The following is a 14,971-nucleotide window of genomic DNA, read 5'->3' as shown; positions in this document are numbered from 1 at the left end:
AGCTGTTATCATATGCCCACTGTTCCAGCTTATTCAAATATTCTCTAAGTGTTGTATATCAGTAGCATCCCTGTTTGCTGATGATGCAAAAAAAAAAAAATAGGCATCATCAGCAAACAAATCAACACCTCCTTTCATGTCCTTAATATCATTAATGTATAGATTGAACAACAGTGATCTAAGGACTGATCCCTGATGTACACCACAGGTCACCTTAAATCTGGTAGATTCACACCCACCATATACCACTTTCTAATACTTGTTTATAAGCCATCCACTCGTCCAAACCAATAGCTCATATTCCAATCCCATATCTTCTACTTTATGCAACAGCCTTTCATGTGAATCCTATCAAATCCACATAATCTACAGTATCATAGTGCATCCATTTCCTTTATCCAACTCAGCTGTAACATTATTATAAAATATGAACAAATTGCTAAAATGTGATCTCCTTTTAGTAAACTTATACTCTTTTTTGCAAAGAATAGTTCATCTTTCAGCCTATTCTGTGTGTAAGTTCTTACCGACTTCTCTAAAATCTTCACCACTACTCCAGAACACATCCTTTCAGATGTGTGTGTAATGCCGTATGTGGGAAGCCACTACCTAGATCGGTTTTGACCTGTGCTGAGGTGAAAAAGTAAAGGGTATTCATCATGGGCCTAGAGTATTTAGTATAGGGGTACAAGAGAGCCTGTTAGTATTAGGAGAAAGAAAAGATAGATAGATAGTATGAGAGAGAGAGAGAGAGAGAGGCCTCAGCATATAGCCAAAAGCCATCATTTTTTTTTGTTGTTGTTGTTGTTGTTTATTTTTACCAGTCTCATGCAGATGAACAACCAAAAGACCATTTGAAACTAAAGTGCAAAGATGACCAGTTTAACTGCCTTGAGTTAGCCCTCTCTGCCTGGGATTGCTTTCCAGTCATCCCTGCAGTTGACCATAACACCACATTGAACTAAGAGGATGAAACCATTTAAAAAAAAAACACTCTTAGTAAAAATAGACAGAATTTTATCTGTCCCTGGTGAATATTGCATAATGTGGGTGGTCTACACACACAGCCAAAAATTTGATATTTCCTAGAATGCTTCTTTATAAATACAAAAATTGTGTGACTGAACAATAAAATTTCCACAATACAATATTGTAAAGCATTTGTTATGTCATATTGCTTTTTCAAATCCATGTTTCTTCCTAACCTTCCATAAATGGTATTTTAATTCATTGATTATAAAAATCAAAATTCTCTTCCCATTACTGACAGGTAGTGGGTACTGCAAAAAAAAAAAAAAAAAACTATTCTGTTGTAAGTAATTGAATGTCCAATACATTACATCTATTTCAAATACTCAGAAAAAGAGGGCAGCTGTAGAAAATGCATGTTCTACAGATTGGATCTCCGATGTTAAAGTATCTCCATTTGATAATATTGACTGGAAGGTGACCATATGCAATTCTCCAAACAAGGTTGGAGAATTGCATATGGTCAGAAGACTCTTGGATATCTTCCTCCCCTTAGGATATCTTGGACAGAAGACAGAAGACTTTTGGACCTTTATAATCATTTACTCCAAATAGGGGAAGATGAAAACCCAGATAGTACTGGAGAAGGTCTGCATATGTGTGATTGATCTGGAACGTTTTATGAATTTTTGAAACTGTATTGCTTAATTTTGCTTAATTAATGACAGAATTTTAAAACTGGAAGCCCAAAGCCTCCATGCTCCTTTGATAGTTGAAATTCCTTTTTAACTTTTTTGGTATTGGCTGGGGAAAAAAAAATTGCACAGGTTTACTATATAATTGCTTTCTTCAGCTTCTGCTGTAATGTCTGTAGTATTTATGTACAACTGAGCAAGGAAGATTATGGTTTTAAGTACTATGGCTTTAGAAGAAAAGGGAAATGGCCCAATTTTCCAATCTTCTAAGTTTTCAATGTTTTTGTATATAAGTTTTTGAACTGGTAATATTGGGTAAGTGGAGAAGGGAATTCCAAGTATAGTGAGGGGTTCGCTCTCTCTCTTAGGGGTTAATCCAAAAGGAATGCCTCCAAGATCCCACTTTCCAAAAACTTAATTTTGTATTGTCTACATTAACAGCAAGATCAGTTAATACACTGATCTTGCTGGAATTTTCTAAAATACCAGAAAAAGATGTATATGGAACCATTATCCCTCAAAAACAAAAAATTCCTTATTTTCCTTCATAGTTGAAGGAACTGTCCTCACACAGCACATGTATTGTCAACTTCCTGCAAGAAAGGTTCAAGAACCTTTGTTGAACCAAGAACCAGTGCAAAGTGTAGTGGACTAAGAGGGCAACCTTGCTTGACTCCTTTTTGAATTTTGACCAGGTCTGATTAGGAACCCATTAACTAGGAGGTGGGTGGTTGAATTGGTATAGGCTCCTTTAATAACGGATAACAGCTTTTTACACACACCAATTTCCTGGAGGATGTGGAATGGAAAGGGATGCCAGACATTATCAAATGCTTGAGTAAGGGCTAATGATAGCATGGCTATTATGGAAATACAACCATTCGCTGCTTTCTGAATATTAACTTCTGGAACTCCTTACACTTCTGTGCTTTTAATTATGCATCTCATTCCTACTTTGAGTCTGCTATTGATAATGTTGAAAAATATCTTGTAATCAGTATTATATTGAGAAATAGATCTCCAGCTGCTGAATAAAGTATGATCTCTATTAGGTTTTGGAATAAGAATGGTATGGCTTGCTACAAAGTCACTTGGTATGTGTCCCAATGAGAGAAAAGAATTAAACAGTATAACTAGAATGGGAAGAATAAAATCCCAGGCCTCACAGTACAGTTCTATCCCTAGACCTTCAGGTCCTGGGGATTTTCTTCTTTGGCATTCTTTATAGGCTGTGGTAATTTCAGATGTTGTAATGGGTTTGTTGAGCCCATTTTGGATGCGAACAGGAAAGCCAGTAATGTTCCAAGAGTTATAATTTCCCACAGTACTATTGTCTTCAAACAGAATTTTATAGTCTAACAGATAAGCTTAAGTGTTGATGGTTATTCATGACTTATTTTTCACGGTATTACCAACACCACACAATTTTATCAAAAAGATGTTTTATTAACATCTTTTTGATTTTCAACTCAGCATCATCAGAGCACAACACACTTGTACACGCGACAGTGAGTGAGTGAAACAATATAATTGCAAAAGACAAAAGATAAAATTATATCTAAAGTCCTTATTTACCAATGTACCACTTACAGACACTCTTGATTTAATCAAGTCTAAATTTCCCCCTGATATTTTTGAATTATTTAAATTTACCATGAATGCAGGTTACTTTACATGGGGAGGAAATTCTACAAACAGATTAATGGTACTGCTATGGGTTCCCCCCTCTCCCTCCATTAGCAAATTTTTACATGGAACACTTTGACAACAAAGTACTTACCACAGCTACATACAAGCCACAAGTGTGGTTGCGCTATGTAGATGATGTGTTTGCCATCTGGCCCCATGGACAAGACACTTTGGATGCGTTTGTCACCTACCTAAACAGCCAACACCCCAAAATCCACTTCACAGTAGAAAAAGAATCAAATAGCTGTTTACCATTTCTTGACACATTAGTCACCCGGCTTTCAGATGGATCACTATCTTTTCTATTTACAGAAAGCCTACACACACAGGAAGATACTTACATAAACAATCACATCATCATCCAGTCCAACATTATGGCATTTTAAAAATATTACACACAGAGCCAGAGCCATTTGTTCTAATGATACAGCTCTGACCACAGAACTCCAATATCTGCAACATACTTTCTTACCCAACAGCTATAATCCCTATAAAATAGATAAAATACTACATAGGCCCATTACTCTGCCCTCTCCTAATATACAAGAATACAACATGACCATTTCTATTCCCTATATCAGAGGTACATCGAAAAGATAGCCAAAGTATTGTTGAAACATGGCCTTCGCACCACTTTCAAACCTCATGTCAAGCTGGCAACTCTGATCTACTCACCTAAGGATAAACTTCACCCTTTAGCACACCCAGGAACGTATGAAGTTCCTTGTGACTGTGACTTGGCCTATTATGGGCAAACAGGAAGATCAGTTAACATCTGCCTGGAAGAACATGAAAGATACATTCGCTACTATTACTATGGCAAGTCAGGACTGGCAGACCATGCTTTGGATACTTCTTCACACAGGATTAGATGGAGGAAAACGAATGTGCTATTTAGGAGTCATTATAGATCTGCAAGATTATTTTTTGATTCAGCAATGGCTTTGAAGAATTCTCCCTACCTTAACAAATATGGTTGCATTAATTTGCCAAAAATTTTGGAGACTGTTATCCTAAGGAAAACTCCTGCATAGCTTTTTTTTTTTTTTTCTCATTAGAGGGCACCATAAATAGGACTTTAGATCTTTTGTCTTTTGCAATTATATTGTTTCACTCACTCACTGTCACGTGTACAAATGTGTTGTGCTCTGATGATGCTGAGTTGAAAATCAGCGAAATATAAGTTAATAAAACATCACTTTGATAAAATTGTGTGGTGTTGTTAATACCGTGAAAAATAAGTCATGAGATTTTTATAGTGTTTTTGAAAGGGGGCAAGGATGCCTTGAGTATTGGATATGTCTTCACCATCAATGCAAAGTTGAGTTGATAGTCCTTTCTTCATAGAATTTAGTGAATTGTCTATTGAAGAGTGCAGCTGAATGGCTATCTGCTGCTGTATTCTTATTTTAAAATTTCTTTCCACTTGTTTCTACCTTTTCACTTCTATCTCTGTTAATATTTCTGATGATGTTGCTCTATTCTATACCATTGCATCGGTTTGCTATGAACCAGCTTTCCTCTTTATACAGGTCTTTGAACATTTTTTCTTTTGAGGAAAGTCCTTTCCCCCAGTCAGTCATATTTGGGAGCCAGATCCAGAAGAGATACCAAGGTCCTTATAAGGACTGGCTTAAAGGGGCGAAGGGGGCAAGAATGCTTTTCATATTCCCCGTTATCTGTAGAGGACAGTGTAGGGATAAGGTGTTATTGAGCAATTAAAGCTCTGATCATGGCAGGAGGGTAACAGCAATAGCCTAGCCTCAGTTAGAACTTCATTGGCTACAGCATTGCCATCCATTACCCTCCAAGGATATTGGATTGAATGAATCAATCCACTTTCTTCCAACTCATCCTAACCAGATACCAAGGTTGAATTAATGCAGAGGTCATATACTTCCCATATGCAAATAGTAAAAAGGTGCATCACTTTATTATTAAAATACTCTGGATCAGAGATTATTGTATAAAGTTTTTTCACTTGATGAAAATTAAATTAATTTACACTTAAGACTTCTTTAGTAGACATGCTGATATCTAATCTGGCCTATCGCTGAATTGATATTCAGATGATGCAACAGCTCTTGAACCTCATTGTTATGCATCTCTATCTCTTCATGCAAAATAGTGGTTGCATTTTACACCATGTTTCATACACTTGTTGATAGATCATAGTGAAGTAAGCACTTGTTATTTGAACAATCTCATCTGATTCAGACACAAGGATACATTCACTAAAGACACACATCTACATTCACTAAAGCTATTCTTCCACATTCATTTATTCTTTTACTTGCAGCATAGCAATGAAATTCTTTTAGTTTGCCTTTAGCCTACACAGCCAATTTCTTTTTATACTCCAGTTTAGCTTTCTATACAATATTTGTAACTTTTCAGGCATGTGCTTTATATATTTCATGACTTCTCTTACTCTTATTTTCACAGTATACTTCTGTCATCTTCTTATGGATCTGTTTCTTAATAAGGTTGCACATTCTTTTCACCCTTACCCTATTTGTTTTTTGAACTCCAGGGACACATTCAGTAACTGATACCATTGGACTAAAGATAATATTCTCCAGAGTTTGTCAGAATTTTCAGCTTTGTAATTTTAGCAAGGTAACCTGTCCTAATTGGAACATCCATATGGTTAGCTACTTTCCAGGACACAGGGCATGATCACTATCATCAAGTGGTGGAAACATTCCTTTTTTGACACAATGATCAAATTCGATACTCTTTAACCTCGAGTTCCTGTTTTTACATGCTGCTTGAAAAGGTTGTTCCACATCTCAGTAAATTCTTCTTTCATACTTATCACAAGATTTCTCTTCTATCCAATCAATATTTGGATAATTTAATTTACCCGTAATGATTATTCACTTATTACCCATCAGGGTAATCTGGTGATGCATTCCATCATCCCAAGCAGCTAAACCACTAGGTATGTAGCAAACCCCCCCCCCACCACCATATATATTTTAGCCTCGATGTCACACCAGATGGTCTCAAACTCATGGGACTGCTACATAGGACATTATTGCTATTATTGCCTTCATGAGTTTCTACCCTAACTGGACTCAGATTCAGTGGTGGCTGGTGAAAATTTTAAGTGGGGGTGCTGCATATATAAAATAAGAAAAATAATTCATTTTTTCCTAATCAGTAACTAATTTATTAATAAGTAAATTTACATATTAAAAAATCTGCTTTTTTAAAAATATTATTTAAAAATGAAATCCATTCTATTTTTGCCTTAAAATTTTTCAATAAAAATATTTCACCCTCACCACAAACACACACCAAGAAATAATGCACACAAGCATACAATTTATCTGTAGCGACATTGCTCAACGAGCAGTGTCGGATTCACTTGTTACATGCAGTGGTGACAAGTGCAAGCGAAAATCGGCGAGTCTAGCTAAAACTGACTGAATGTGATAATTCCGACACTGGTTAGAGCATAGTGCATTTGTTTCGTGTAATGTACCGATAATTGAGAAAATATAGTTCTTTTCATATTTTCAACAGCGACACTCGTCATAATTCAGCCTTGTATCTATAATAAATAAATAATTATGTGTAATTATAAGATTTACCAAAAATATTTCACCCTCACCACGAACACACACCAATAATAAAAGTTTTGTATCTCACAGAAATAACACATGCAAGCATACAATTTATCTGTAGTGACACTGCTCAATGAACAGTGTTGGATTGACTTGTTCGTGCAATGAAAAGTGCAAACAAATATCGGCGAGTCTAACCATAACTGACCAAACGTGATAATTTCAACACTGCGTTCGATTGCAGTGCATTTGTTTCATAATCTAAGGCATTAATCAAACAATTCCAATTATTAACTATTCAATCAATGTCAAAACATAAGCTGTAACCTTTAACATGTTGTATTGCACTTATATAATGTTGTAAGCATTGTTATTATTTATAAACACAAACAAAATTTAATTTTTCCGTTTTTTTCCTTGAGGGTGCTGCAGTGTCACAGTGCTTATATACAAGCCACCACTGCTCAGATCATCTGATATCATAAGTAGCATTTATCCTTTTCCCTTTTTCTGTTCTTCCTAGACATATCCTTTACCCTTGATTCCAGTTACTAGATCTGACTCTAATTTCCAGTTTTTGCTAATGCCAATAATCTTAGGCCAAACATATTCACCAAGGCAGTGCATTCTATCCATTTGTTTTTGATGCTCTTAGCATTTGTGTATAGACATTACAAGTTACTTTCCAGTTTTTTTATATACTTACATCTGTAGTCTGCTTGGCTTGGTTGAGCAACTTTCTCTTTTCTGTTCACTGGCACACTAAAATGTCTAAGCCCAAAGTGTAAATTTCTACACCTTCACCAGATTTGTAACCATGCTCAATGTCTTTCATATCATTATTATATTTGCATACTATAGCTGACCTTCCACACACATTCTCATCATTCCTCCCATGATGATCTAGTTTTTCTGATTCTCTGCATTAGGCCTCAATCCAATTTATAATTTCTCCTGGCTTCTGATGTCACCATGCAAGTGTAGGCTATCCCTCTTATACAAATCTTTTTTGCCATCACACCCACTGAACATATCCAGAAACTCGCATCCATTCTACACAACCTAAGCATTGAATCATTTGCTAACATAGCCCTCCTTTTTAACTCAGTTCGGTCATATGTCAGTAGTTAATCTAACATTTTTTCTCTCTCACGTTTCTTTCCTGTTTCTTCCAAAAGCCCTTTCATATCCTCTCTCATGCTCTATTTATCATGACTTTAATCATTAGTTTCAGCAAGGACTACTATCTCCTTTACTTTTCTTTTCAGTCTCTTTATTACATTTGCTGTGTCTTTAATTTTTGCTCCTGGAAAGTTCAATGTAGTGACTGTCTCTCTCTCTCTATGTTCACTAGGCATCTACAGATGCCGTATGGTCACTCCGATGCTCAGTGATGTTCCACACCAGGCCTCACCATGTAGTTCCTGTTGTTTGCTTTTCTGGCAGCCTCAACTCTCTGAAGATCAGTCACTCCACACACGCCATCCATCCATCCATCTCATTGATAGTCTACCCCTGCCTCTTTTTCCAGGAACTTTACCTTCTATTACTGTTCTGAGAAGTCCTCCTTCCATCCTTACTATGTGTCCAAAATATTTTAACTTTCTTCTGTCAATATCCTTAAGGAGCCTTAAAGTTCTACTAATCTTTTCTAACATCCATTCATTTGTACGCCTTTCAGTATATGATATCCTCAACAGCCTTCTGTAACACCACATCTCAAAAGCAGATATCCATTTCTTATCTGACTTCTTTAGGTTCCAAGTCTCGCATCCATAAGTCACTGTTGAAAAAACAACTGCATCTAAAATCCTCAACTTTATTCCCATGGAGATAGATCCATCCTTCCAGATTTTAGATAGGTCTCTGACTGCTGTTTTAGCCATTCCTAACCTTTTCCTGACATCTTCTGAACAGCAATTCTTCACATTAATAATGGATCCCAGGTACTCAAACTTGCTGACTTCCTCAATTCTTTCACCATTAAGGTACACTTGTTTCTCAAGAGCTTCTCTGTTTGTTTTTCCTTTGAGAACCATGATCTTTGTTCTAGAATTGAGTTAAAGTCCTATGTTATTACTAATCTTGTTAACTTTGTTAAGAATTAGTCCTAGTTCTTCCATGTCATTACAAAGGAGTACTGTATCATCAGCATACCTCAGATTACTGATCAATCTATCTTCTATCCTAATTCCTGTCCTGAGCTCATCCAATGCTTCACGCATGATGTCCTCTGCATATATACTAAACAAGTGAGGAGAAAGTAAACATCCTTGTCTAACACATTTTCCAACTTGAAGCCAGTCAGTCAATCCAACACCTGTTCTTACTGTGGCTTCTTGTTCTTTATACAAATTGGCTATCAACCTGATAGTGTGTTGAGGAAAACCCATTCTTTTCATTACTTCCCACAGTTTCACATGCTCAACATAGTCAAAAGCTGTAGAGTAGTCTAAGAAACACATTATCAGAGGGAGTCTGAATTCTTTATATTTTTCTATGATCTGTCTAAGGCAAAATATCTGATCTCTGGTGCCCCTACCTTTCCTAAAACCTGCTTGTTCCTCGGGCATCTCTGCCTCAACTTTGGCCTCAATTCTATTTAGCATGATCTTTAATAAAATTTTGCTTGCATGAGATATCAAACTAATAGTCCTATAATTCTTGCATGCCTTCATATCACCTTTCTTGTGTAGTGGTATGAAAACTGACTTCTTCCAGTCTCTAGGCAATGATCCTGTCTCCCATATCCTTGTAATCAATCTATGAAACACTCTTATCCCTCCATCCCCTGTGGCCTTAATTAACTCTGCTGGGATTTCATCTGTACCTGGGGCCTTATTGCTGTTGAGCTGCTTAACTGCTCTTTCAACTTCATGCCTAAGTGGAGGAGGTTCCAAATCAAAATTTTCTTGGTGGGAGGACTCCACATTTTCTTTATCCACTCTGCTGTACAGTTCCTTACAGTATTCTTTCCATCTGTTTTTGATTTCCAACTCTTCTGTTAGTAATGATCCGTTCCTGTCTTTGATGACATTCAATTTAGGCTTAAACTTGTGCTTTAAGTCACGAACTAAATAAAACATCCTTTTATAATTAGGCCTTCTCATCTGGAACTTTATTTCTTCACATTTATTAGTATAGAACTTTTCCTTGTCCTGCTTGATGGCTCTTCTGATTTCTCTATGTAATCTCTTCTATTCTTCGGTCCCTGTGTCTCTTTGTTTTTCAGTGACTGTTAGCAAGTGCAAATTTTATGATCGAATCACCATACCATGTTACTTCTTTTTTTCTTATTATATAACTGATTTACCTTATTGTTTTTATAATTATTTATTGTTGCCTTCTCAGCTTCAACATTTCTCTGCTTTTTCTTGTTCTGCTCATTTTGCTTGTCCTGACGGAGTTTCTATAATTGTTTCTCAATGTTTTCTAATTCCCAGGTCAGTTGGCTAATAATTTTTAATTAGGATATTTCAAACATCAAGTTATGATCACTTATATCTTCAATAACAACAGTACTGCAATGAACTGTACAAAGCTCCCCCCCCCCCCCCCCGGCTGCTTTATGAGTTTTTGGTACCATTTTTCAAACAACCTGAATTTAACAATATATCTAGAGGTATATTACTAATGTACTAAATACAATAAATCCACTAAGAACTACAATAATGTACTAAAAATGCATGAGTTAACTAAAAATACACCCTCTTATCCAAGTCTTTAAGTGGCCCAAAAAAGTCCTATGTTTGGTCTTTAGAACAGGGTTTCCAGACTGTCTAAAAAATTAAAAATATGAAAAAACATAAATTTAATAAAAATGGGAGAAAATAATCCTTAGCTTTACCCATGGTAGGCTAGGAATATACTATTATCATCATTATTTATTCATGTATGAATAGGGAAATATATACATAAATATTCATAATAACAAACAACTCATGGAAATAGTCTGTTAAATGAGCCAAGTTGCTCTGTTTTGTGCCAAATGGTAAATGTCAGATGGGTCACGAGTTTCATCGTGAAAGAGGTTTGCTTATGTGTTGCCAAAACTATTTTCTTAGTATTCCTCTTCTTCTGTATCCATTAATTGGCCTGTAGCGAGCAAGAGCATCCAACTTAGTTGAAGGTGCATGTCTAAGTTGATGTCCCAACCACCTCACTGGACTTCTTTTGAATTGTTTGGATTAGGAGTCTTTGCTAGCTTTCTTCAAGAATGATAGTATTAGGAATGTGATCTTGCCACATGTATCTTAGTGTTGTCCCAAAGCATTAACTGCTGGTTGAGAAGGGATGTTCCATGTCTGGGAACTATATGTAAAATATTATTATTATTAAGAGAGCTTTCCATGGTGTCAGGGACTCATCGAGGGAGGCCACATACTACACACACCAGCTATCATACTTATTCTTGAATTCATTCACACTGCTTGCACTCACGGCATCCAATGGCAATCCATTCCAATCATGCACCACCCTATGAGAGAAATCTAGCCTTCACCCCTTTCATAACGGCATTCATTCTCAGCTTCCAAGGATGCCCTCTTGTCCTTTCCCCACCCTCCATAAATTGAAAAATTCCATCAGTTGAAATCCTGTATGACCCTTCCAGAAGTTTGTAAGTCTCAATCATATTACCCCTCTTTCTCTTAGTGTGCAGTCTACAAATTCTCAATTTAATAACTTGATAATCAGTATTCCACAATCCTGATATCATTTTTAACACACTACTTTGCACACTCTCTCTCTCTCCAATATATCAGAATCACAAAGGAAACCAGGAGACCAGACCTGCTCACAATAGTCCAAGTGAGGTCTTATCAAGGCCTTGTAAAGAGGCAAAATGACATCCTTATCTTTACATGTGAACGTTCGTTTCAGCATTGCAATTATCTTTTGAGTTGTATTTGCAATCTTTGCTAAATGGCCCCTGAACTCCAACTTCCTATTTACTGGCACTCCAAGATCTCTAGCCTCATCAGCTTCTTCAAGCATAATTCCAGCAATATAATATCACATTGGATATCTAATGACACCGAAGTCATTAACTTCGGCATCATTAGATATCCAATGCTCTATTCTGTCAAAAGCCTTAACAAAATCCAAAAGTATCATGGTGTATCCATTCTCTTTGTCTAGTTCAGTGGTAACATTGTTATAGAATGTGAGCAAGTTGCTAAAACATGACCTTCCCTTAGTAGACCCATGTTGCTCATTGCAAAGAAGAGATTCACTGTCAACCCATTTCTGAATGTGAGCCCTAACCAATTTTTCCAAAATCTTCACCACCACTCCTGAGATACTAATTGTTTGATAGTTGGATACATCGGTCTTTTTCAATTCCTGCAAATCTTCCCTGTTCCGAGACTCGTATTAAACAGCCTGGTCAAAGGAATAGCCAGTTCAGCTGAACAGTCTTTTAGCACATGTGCTGATATTCCATCATTCCCTATTGCTGAATTCTTATTCAGTTTTTGCAATAGATCTAATAAGTCGTCCTCATATACTCGTGCTCAATGTTGCGCACGCCAGTTGACAGCTTTTAACAAAATGGGTCCTGAATAGTTGAACAACCTCTTCTGCATCTGTTACCTTCACATCATCTGCATTTAGAAGAGATAGTCTTTTATATTCATTCTTTCTTTTACTTGCAGCATATCGATAGAATTCTTGTGGGTTGTCTTTTGCAGGCAGAGCCAATTTCTTTTCATACTCAGACTGCTTTCTGTACAACAGTTGTGACTATTCCAGCCTGCTGCTTATAATTTTCATAATGCACATCATCCATATGTACACGGTATTTCTTCCACATCATCCTTTTCTTACGAATCTCTTGCTTAATAAGATTATGCAAGACCTAATACTATCATTTGACTCCTACTGCATTTATTCTTTGAACTCTCAGGACATACCTTGATATCACATCATTTAAGTATTGTTTAAATGCTTCCCATGCACTGTCGATATTCTTCCCATCCATCAACTGATCCCATTCCACTGAACTCAGTATACTCCTCAGTTGGTCATAATTTCCTGTATTGTAGTTCAGCAGTGCAACCTTGTCTGAATGGAACATTCATGAACTTAGTCACTTCCCAAGTGAGTACCTCATGAACAGTCACCAACTGGAGGCAGAATAGTTACGTCTTTAACTGATCCCTCTGACACTGTAATCAAATCTAACACTCTTTGACCTCAAGTTCCTTCTGTCACATGCTGCTTGAGGAAGTTGTCCTGTAACAGCTCAATAAATGCATGTTCATTCTTCTCACGAAATTCTACTGCTACCCAATCAATATTTGGATAATTAAAGTCTCTCATTATAATTATTCTTTTCATGCTCATCTTGTCTATTTGGTGATACATTTCTTCATCACTAGCAACTGATCCACCAGGTCTGTAACAACACCCCACTATGTAATTGATCTTGTTAGATTCCACCTCACATCAGATGGCTTCAAACTCACTGCCACATGAAATACTGTTATTAATAGTACTACAATCATAGGTTTCAACTATAACTGGATTCAAGTCATCCAATAACATTAGCAGTACACCCCTCCTCTCCTATCCCCTTTATACATGATACCAGTTAGTATGTCTGATTCTGATAGCTAGGTCTCACTAATGCCTACAATCTGAGGTCTCAACATATTGACTAAAACAACAAACACTCTACCCCTTTGTTTCTGATACTCCTAGCATTTGTGTACAGACATAATAATCTACCAGCATGTTTTTTTGTATATTCTTATCTGCAGTCTACATGATACAGTTGGACAACTTGTAGATCTCTATTCTTCTTTAGTGCCTTATTCATATAGACATTTTTGCATATGTTTGGTGGATCCAAACCAGCTTTGAACACAAAGTCGAAATCATTCTTTCCTTGTCAACATTTCCATGACAAATCCTATTCCGGTCATTAACACAGTTATATAATATTGTCGCTGTTACACTCACATTCTCACCATTTCTTCCTTTATAGTTTAGTTTCCCTGACTCTCCATGTTAGATCTCATACCAGTTATTAGTTTTTCTAGACTCCTGATACCAAACACATTCAGATGAAGGCCATCCCTCTTATACAAATCCAATCTTCCCTCAAACTTACTCCACACATCCAAAAACTCACATTCATTCCTTCTACACAGCCTATGCATCGAATCGTTTGTCATAGCTTTCATAGGGGGCTGAAAAGTTATGATGAAGACCTAGAACAAAAATGATATTAAAGCAATTAATATAATCACAAGAAAGAAGACATCTTAAAACCCCTTTAACCCCCATGCTTCATCTTGAGACAACAGATGCCCCAGGTCAGGAAGATCTTCCACAGCAATCACACCTGAGAATATCGATGCAGTGCATGCGGTGATCCATGATGATAATGAGTACCAGCCAAAAACATTGCAAAGATTCTGGGGATATCAAGGGAATGAGTTGAGATCATTATCCAGCAACATCCTGACATGCAAAAGCTCTCAGCGAAGGTGGATCCCTGAATGTTTGAATGCTGACCAAAAGAGAGAATGTGTGCTATCATCTCAAGAGATTTTGGGTCATTTTGAGAAATCAAGTCCAAATTTTTTGGCTTGTATTATGACTGTTGATGAAACATGGCATCTGATTATTTCCTATTCCCAAGTTTAAAGAAACACTTGAAAGGAACAAAATTTACCACAGATGATGAAGTCATGTCTGCAGCTGAGGACAGGTTTGTGCAACAAGGGAAAGCCTTTTTTCCTCAGAGGATTGCAAGTGATGCAGCATTATAGCAAGTGTATAACACTTTGTGGGAAATATGTAGAACATGTTTCATCCTGATCCAACCGATGCCCCCAGGTCAGGAAGACCTTATGCAGCAATCACACCTGAGAATATTGGTTGGAAATAGTGGGATTCTTCTGTAATTTGCTGGATTGTTAGGTTGCCTTTTTTGGATATTGATATTATTAGGCCTTCTTTTCATTGTGATGGAACTGGATGCAGCTAGAGCTGTATTACAGATATGGAAACAACTGTTAACAGTTTTTTCCAATGCCC

At 36.7% G+C, this 14,971-nt stretch overlaps 1 protein-coding gene across 3 annotated transcripts in view; it reads left to right on the top strand.

The window, feature by feature from the left end:
* The window catches only part of LOC150102479 (uncharacterized), a 547,971-nt gene that overhangs the window by 200,761 nt on the left and 332,239 nt on the right, over positions 1-14,971 (top strand). The window lies entirely within an intron of this gene.

The sequence above is a fragment of the Typopeltis vanoorti genome, chromosome 10, assembly GCF_054136105.1.
Source record: "Typopeltis vanoorti isolate ZY-2024b chromosome 10, IOZ_Tvanoo_1.0, whole genome shotgun sequence".
Lineage (NCBI taxonomy): Eukaryota > Metazoa > Arthropoda > Arachnida > Uropygi > Thelyphonidae > Typopeltis > Typopeltis vanoorti.
This window is presented reverse-complemented; position numbering and strand designations above follow the sequence as displayed.